Source organism: Myotis yumanensis, unplaced genomic scaffold (genome assembly GCF_028538775.1).
Source record: "Myotis yumanensis isolate MYYU_CA2020_CCGP unplaced genomic scaffold, mMyoYum1.0.hap1 SCAF_14, whole genome shotgun sequence".
Classification (NCBI taxonomy): Eukaryota; Metazoa; Chordata; class Mammalia; order Chiroptera; family Vespertilionidae; genus Myotis; species Myotis yumanensis.
This window is the reverse complement of record NW_027223765.1, coordinates 11,400,063-11,408,271: the sequence shown is the minus strand read 5'-3', so window position 1 is coordinate 11,408,271 and position 8,209 is coordinate 11,400,063. Positions and strand designations below refer to the sequence as shown.

Genomic DNA, 8,209 nt, shown 5'->3' with positions numbered 1-8,209 from the left:
GAGAAGTTAAAGTTGACAGTGGTCAAGAGTAGCCACTCCCATAGGGGGATGTTTGGTTATTTTTTGTGCTTGCAGAGTAACCTTGGCTCTTCATTGTTTTAGACATGGTCCCATTGGTCTTGTCTAATTACTGTTTATAGGGCTTGAACATAGTTTATGCTTGATTGGGAAACTATGGCCTAGGGTTCTTTTTCATCACTGATCCCAGGGGAAACGAAAAATCTCTCTCTACTTTTCCAGTGATTTAATTCTCATAGTCACCTCCGTGAGTCCTCAGTACTCTCTTTTATTCCCACTCATTTTTAAAAAATATATATTTTATTGATTTTTTACAGAGAGGAAGGGAGAGGTATAGAGAGTTAGAAACATCAATGAGAGAGAAACATCGATCAGCTGCATCCTACACACCCCCTACTGGGAATGTGCCCGCAACCAAGGTACATGCCCCTGATCGGAATCACACCTGGGACTCTTCAGTCCGCAGGCCGACGCTCTATCCACTGAGCCAAACTGGTCAGGGTTATTCCCACTCACTAAAACCAGCAAATACCAAGTCAAGCCTCTGCCCTCCTCATCCTGACCACTGTTGCCTCAGCTTAGAAACTTGACTATTCTCTTTAATGTAAAAGTATTTTAAACAGTGTGCCTATATCTTCCTGCTTGTCACTGTAACACCCGTAATTTATTTGGACATCGCTAATGTATTGAAACTTCTAAATATAAACTTGATCATGCTACCAGAGTGTTTAACAATATTCACTGGCTTCCCTAGCTCTTATAAGATCTTCCTACTATGGTTCTTACCAGTCTGCCTTGGAAATATAAAAATAATGAGATAAGACTGCCCAGGCCATTCCCTCAGGTAGCCACCTGTTTGCAGGCCACAGGAATGGCGCCTTTCCCCATGTGTTATCTTGTTCAAGTGATTTTGGTTAGACCAGGAACATCTCATTGGCTGGAAGAAAGCTTTATTTTTATTTATTTATATTTTTTTTAAGTTCTATATGGGAATTTGGAGGCTGGCCAGTGGTAAATTATGTCCAATGAGACAACACTAGACCAGTACTATGATCCCAACTTACTCTTTGGCTGCATGATGTTTGTGTGGAAGAAAGCTTTAATGAAAAAATAGATAAATGGAAAGATGAATAATGGGATTTATAATTGCAGACAGACTTAGAGTAGGAGGAAGGAAATGAAAAAGAGAAAAGTTAGGTTGAGAATTGGAAGATAGAGAAAACAAAGAAAAAGAAAATTTGAGTAAGAATAAAAAGGATAAAAATGGATAAAGAGTAAGAAAAAATAGCTGTGTTTGCGTCCCAGGTGTGTGGGTTCTTTGTGCCCGTTCTGTTGTGGCAGACGAGCGTTTGCTGTGTTCCCACCAAATTGTGTAGAGGGATTGGCAGCCCACGTTGCTACTGACTGCTGTGTCTGCTGCAGGGTCTGGGGCAGGCTTTCTTGACAACCAAACTTTTTAATATAATGGGGTTAATCTGCTTTAGCACTTGCTATGCAGATTCTTTGTAGTAATTCACACTGAAAAATGATAAAGAAGGGAGGTGCCTTGTACTAACTATGAAATTCAAGCAGAGGGTATGTTCTGCTGAATAGCTGGATCGCTTACTAAAATAGTCCCCAAATGGTTCAAACATTTGCAGTGTAGGCCAATGTTAGGCTTTGAACAGAATAATATGTTTTCTTACTATCTCCAAATTGTTTTTGCTCCCTAAAAAATGTAAAGCAGTGAAATAGATTGGATCACAACTGCTCAACCTATGTTAATCCCTTGTAACATCTTGACATTCTATCAGATTCTATGAGATACATGCAAAACACACCGCTGAGAAAGAGGAGCATGATGCGATCCCGATTTGTAAACCTGTGATGTGCTATTGGGTGAAAAAAATAATTGCAGCCTCTAAAAAACGTGTTGCTGACATTTAGTTTGCATTTGCACTGGAAATAACAAGTGCGAGATAACTAAACACATAGGATTTGATGCTGTTTCATTTACTGTCCCCATCAAAAACCCAATTAACATCGTAAACTGAAAAAAGCTGCTAATTGTTAAAATTCATGCAGAATAATCTCCTCTCACTGAAAAGTATACTTCTTGGAAAGATGCTGTTATCTTTATTATCAAATTTTAGTGACATGGGTAAAATTGGTAAATAGATGTTACCACACCCTCAATCATCTGATGTGGAAAAGTTCAATTCCATTCATTTCATCACATATTATTTGAACGCATTCTTTTAAAAAAAAATATATTTTTCTTAATTTCAGAGAGGATGGGAGATAGAGAAACATCAATGATGAGAGAGAATCATTGATTGGCTGCCTCCTGCATGCCCCACACTGGGGATCAAGCCCAAAACCCAGGCATGTGCCCTGACCGGAAATTGAACTGTGACCTCCTGGTTCATAGTTAATGAGCCAAGCCGGCTGAGCTGAACATGTTCTTTATGCGAAATGCAAAGTCAGGTTCTGAGGTGGGATCCAGAGCTCTTTCAAGGAATTCATTAACTATCAGATAGACACTCAAACGTACAAGTAGCCATAATTGAATAAACTACAGGACACGAGACATACAAACTGGTCAGTGTGAGGCTTCTAAAGGAGATCCTCTGTTCCTTTGGTGTCCGAGACCAGGAGAGGCTGTGCAGGTGGAGGCACTGCTATAAGACCTGAAAGGCAGAGACTAGGGTGGAGGACATGGGAGGAGAAGGACGGTGGGTGGACACAACCATCACTTTGGGGTCATTTCCCGGTGTCTGCTGCTGTGATCATGTCCCTCATCTTGACTGCTTGCAGGGACTCATTCTGTTATTTAAGATTAAACTCCTTGAAAGGAAGTTCACAAATTAAGACAAAGCAAACACTCGTCTACTCACAGCATGCTTAGTAAATTGAAATGAGTCAATGCATAGAAAACATCTAGCACATCAAGAGAGAAGTCCAGTTCAGAAAGTCAGAAGTTCTCTTCTGGCTAATCATGGCTCTTTCTTATCCATCATTCATTTCCCAAGCTTGTAGAATTGCTGTGACGCATGGTAGGCACTCACACACAGTTGCTGAATGTTGTGAAGTAGTATTACTCATATCCGTGAAGTTATTTTGAACTAATTTGGCATCTCTTATCAACTAACCAGCCATTCTTAAATCATACAAGACTGTGTTGACCGGCGTCCAGTCAGCATCCACTTTAGTGCGCAGGGTGTGTGCTAGTGTTCCGAGTGGGGAAACCAGAGATGGAGGGATGCTATGGGCCGCTTCTTATTTGAGGGGGGGCATCCCCATTCTGCTCAGAAAACTTTATACCTAAAGCCAGATAACTGGGATCCTCAGAGTATTTAATTGTATGGGAGTATCAAAACTTCCCACAGCATTTTCCAGGGAGTGAACGCATTGCATCTGTGGCATTTCCATATGGAGTACAACATTTCTCACTGACTCTTACTCATCATGTAGGAGTTTGCCTATTCTCCACCACTCTTGCCAACACATTTAAAACATCTTTTTCAACATAATTAGCCTGTCAGTAAAATATATCCAGTTGCGTGTAACAGAAATACCCAAATTCGATTGGTTCAAACAATATAAAATTGTATAAAGTCTAGTATTAAAAATTTAGAAATAGTCTACTATATGCTAATGGTCTCCAACTCCTACTGTTCATTTTCACAATTCTAGCACATGGCTTTTCTACTTCAAGGTAAATTATAGTACAGGGAAGTCTGCTAGAGAGCTCTAGCCATCACCTCGGCATTGCAAATTGGAAGAAGGAGGGAAAACAGAGGGACAGCAAGGGGACCCTTCTAGATGATTTGACCTGCTTTCAGAAGCACTCCGAGAAATTCCACAGTAAGCTCCCAATTGCATCTCATTGGGCAGAACACCACATGCATGTATTTAGCTGCAAGTGATGTTGGGAATTTCAGTGTTTTTTTTTCTCAATGGCAATACACTCAACTAAAATGCAAGATTTTACTGGTATAGATGAAGAGGAGAATAGATACTCAGGTAGGCAACTAGCAAACTCTGTCACAATAGGAAATAAGATAACGTTATTACAGTGTTACTTGATAGTCTTTTGATTATTAGTGATAGGAAGCATCTTTTTCGTGTTTGGTGAACATTTGAATTTTTTTTGCTCAAACACATGTTTTGGCTATTTACATTTTTTTGGGAAAGGAACATGAGATAATCTTGTGAAAAAAACAACAACTTGACAACAAAACCGGATATGAAAGGTGAAAGCACAGACGCAGGACTGATGGTAAGCATTGAATTCACTTAAAAATAGAACAAGGTCTAAACTTCTTCTGGGAATATGCTTGCAGTTAGTAAATATCAGGAACTCTGACAACATAAAAGTAAATGTGGCAAAAACAAAACCTGGCTGTGGGTGATAAAGGAAGTGAGAAAGAACGTGCAAATTTCCTTACATATTTTTAAATAGTCAGCTAATAGCTTCAGCTTAACTTAGATACACCTAGAATGGAAAAGACTAAGGCATAGGGTACATTGGTAGAAGAAGTAATAATAAGAATATACTACTAATAATAACAATAATAAATACAAAAAAGGAGAAGAAATAGAGGACATGATAGGAGATGTAAAGTGGATTTTGTTTGTTTGTTTGTTTGTTTTTTTACCTGCACTTACATGTTGTACAAAGATGCATTAGAGTAGTGGTTCTCAACCTTCCTAATGCCGCGACCCTTTAATCCAGTTCCTCATGTTGTGGTGACCCCCAACCATAAAATTATTTTCGTTGCTACTTCATAACTGTAATTTTGCTACTGTTATGAATCGTAATGTAAATATCTGATATGCAAGATGTATTTTCATTGTTACAAATTGAACATAATTAAAGCATAGTGATTAATCACAAAAACAATATGTAATTATATATGTGTTTTCTGATGGTCTTAGGCAACCCCTGTGTGAAAGGGTCATTTGATCCCCAAAGGGCCGAGACTCACAGGTTGAGAACCGCTGCATTAGAGAGTTAGGTGTACTATAAAAGTAAAATTAATTATTGAAAAATCATCAGGAGACTAGATCTTCTGAAATATAAGAAAGAAATCATACACAAATACACGTATCCCATATACCCTAAAGAGTGCATATCCACAGGGAAAAAAGACAAAACATTAAGAAGAAAGTTATATAAGAAGACACTTTGAGAGACCAATTCTGTTAGTTCAGTAGAAAAATGATATAAATTTTAATCTACTGAAAGTACTGTAGGCTCTGGTTGCATTAAAAAGCAATGTCCAATATGTATTACATGTAAGAAACATATCTAAAACAATGTGACTCAAAAAGGTAAGATATAAAAAGATAGACTAGTGCCTGTAATATCATAGCAGCAAAAGTAAGTGAACCATATAAAAGAAACTGACATGGACCTAAGAGCGGGGGATTCTTAAGGCATCCGTATTAGGGTGTACTGTCACAATTATTTTAACTATACTTGAGAAATTTACAAAGAGAACAACAATTATGGAAAGGTATAAACCAACTTTACTTATGAATATTAACACTTTATACAATTACATATAAAAATATAATTCAGTGTATTTTATAAATGCAATATACCATGATCCAAATGTGCAAGTGTGGCTCACTGTTAGAATAACAGCAAATATGATAGGGTTTTCATTCAAATTGCATGTCAGCTTCTTCCGCGTGAGCTTGCCTGCATTGAAGAGGCTGAGCAGCCAATGTGTACACGTGTACACATTACACGTTCCCCATGGCAGAGACACAGTATGACTAACACTTTTGATGTTAGCTGGTAAGACCAACAATTACGAAGGGGGTGGTCTCTTATTCAGACTTCAGCTTAAATGGTGATTTCCTCAAGTCATCGGGAATGCAATGCATGTTCACAGCCTCCCCAGGAGCTTCCGGAGTGTAATCTGGAAGCACCAACACGCTCAGAGACGTCCTGATCCTCCTGCTCCCTGGGTTGCCTAAGGTAGCAGCTGCTTTGTAGGGTCAGTTCTGCACAATTGTTCTGGGAGGGTCTGGAGGCCAACCTAGACTGGACTCCTGATTGTAATACTTTCTTAAAATCATGACATTGGCTTCTATTATCTGCAACTCTATTCTGGTGATGATACAACTAAATATAGTTCATCATATTAATGTGTCATAAGAGAAAAGAACATATTGTCCACATAAATGCTAAAGAAAGCTTTTTGTTAAAAAAATTCCTAAGTGTGAGCAATAAGCAGGTAGAGAAAATAAACACAAGTTATGGATTTAGCAGTCAAGTGTATAAATAATGCTTCTGTATACAATGAACAGAAAGGATTTATATGAGGAAAACTTTAAAATTCTGCTGAAGTAAATACGCAGACATCCTTATACATGCATGCCCACTGATTTATATAAATAGAAAACCATTGTACTTGCCTAAAAATGATCATTATTAATTTTTTTCCTAAAAGTTCTCCTGAATTTTCTGATTGTTTCAGTAGTATATTTTAAAGTTGGGAGTTCTACCTTATTTCTTATACAAAAACTAGAGGTCTGGTGCACGGGATTCGTGCACTGGTTGGGGCCATGGCCTGTGGGGATTGCCGCTGTGGGAGCATTGCTCATCCCGGTCAGCCAAGCGGTGCTGTGGGAGCGCACTGACCACCAGGGGGAAGCCCCTGCATTGAACATCAGCCCCCTGGTGGTCAGTGCATGTCATAGTGACTGGTCAACTCGTTGTTCTGGTCGTTCCACCGTTTGGTCATTGGGCTTTTATTACATAGGATAACTTCTAGTTTGATCACATTTTATTTTATTTTTATTTATTAAATATATTTTATTGATTTTTTTACAGAGAGGAAGGGAGAGGGATAGAGAGGTAGAAACATCGATGAGAGAGAAGCATCAATCAGCTGCCTCCTGCACACCCCCTACTGGGGATGTGCCTGCAACCAAGGTACATGCCCTTGACCGGATTCAAACCTGGGACCCTTGAGTCCGCAGGCGGACGCTCTATCCACTGAGCCAAACCAGTTAGGGCTTGATCACATTTTAAACTGAAAAATAAACTGCAAAAGTATTAAAATTAAGCATGACTGAATTTACATATTATCTTAAAGTAGATGAGATAGTCTATCACAGGACTCAGAATTAATAAGATGAAAATTAAAATGATAGTAAAAGTAAGCACATAAAAACTTTGAACTCATGTTAAAAATATCACAAAATTAAAACAAATGAGAAACTAAAGGATAAATAGCTGTAACATATTTTATTAAGACTATAAAAATACTACAAAAATATAATACAATTAATAAATGAAAATGAGACCTGGCTGGTGTTGCTCAGATGGTTAAGGATTGTCTCATGCACCTACAGGTCTTCAGTTTGATTCCAGGTCAGACTCGATCTCCAGTAGGGAGATGCAGGAGGCAGCTGGTCAGTGTTCTCTCTCTCTCTCTCCCCCCACTTCCCCCCTTCCTTCCTCTCTCTCTCCCTCTCCCTTCCTCTTTCTCTCGGACATCAGTAAAAACATATTTAAAAAATAAATAAATGAAAAAGCATCTTAAATTATTTACAATTAAGTAAATAAAAAAATAAATGAAAATAGGTTTAAATAAACTCCTAATTAAAAAACATTTACATGAAAATAAAAGTAAAAATGAGGTAAACTTTTTTCATCTATACAAATGGCAAAAATTTTATATGTGATAATGCTGGTACTGGAAAGATGTGTAATATGTTACTTCTCTTTAGAGGAAAATAAGGAAGTTGAGGGCATGAATTTAGCATTCCAATCTCTTGATCTGAACCTGGAAAAGTTGGCCAAGTTATTAGAACTAGAATGTTCACCACAGTTTTGTTTGTGATATAACAAACAACAGAAAAGAACTGGTATCTTTTAGAATCTAAAACAACAGAAAATAAGTGGTATCTTTTAGAATCTCAGTAGATATCATAATAGACTAATAACTTTTAAGATATATAAGGAGGAGATATATGTATATGCTCTTATGGAAAAATCTCTAATATATGTTATTAAGTGCAATAAACAAAGATCATTAAACATGTACACTATTATTTGTTGTGTAAATATGAACAATTATCTCTATATTCATAAACAAGTATTCACTGATACACACACAAAACATAGTCTTGAAGGTATTATATGAGCTTGGTTTCTTTGGAATAAGGGACTTGAGATGCTGGAAAATCA

General features: G+C 37.6%; 1 non-coding gene across 1 annotated transcript; it reads right to left on the bottom strand.

The window, feature by feature from the left end:
* Positions 1-998: 998 nt before the first annotated feature.
* On the bottom strand, positions 999-1,152 carry LOC138992852 (small nucleolar RNA SNORA23). The gene has a single exon (XR_011468178.1). It is a non-coding gene; the product is annotated as a small nucleolar RNA SNORA23 (small nucleolar RNA).
* Between the last annotated feature and the right edge of the window lie 7,057 nt (positions 1,153-8,209).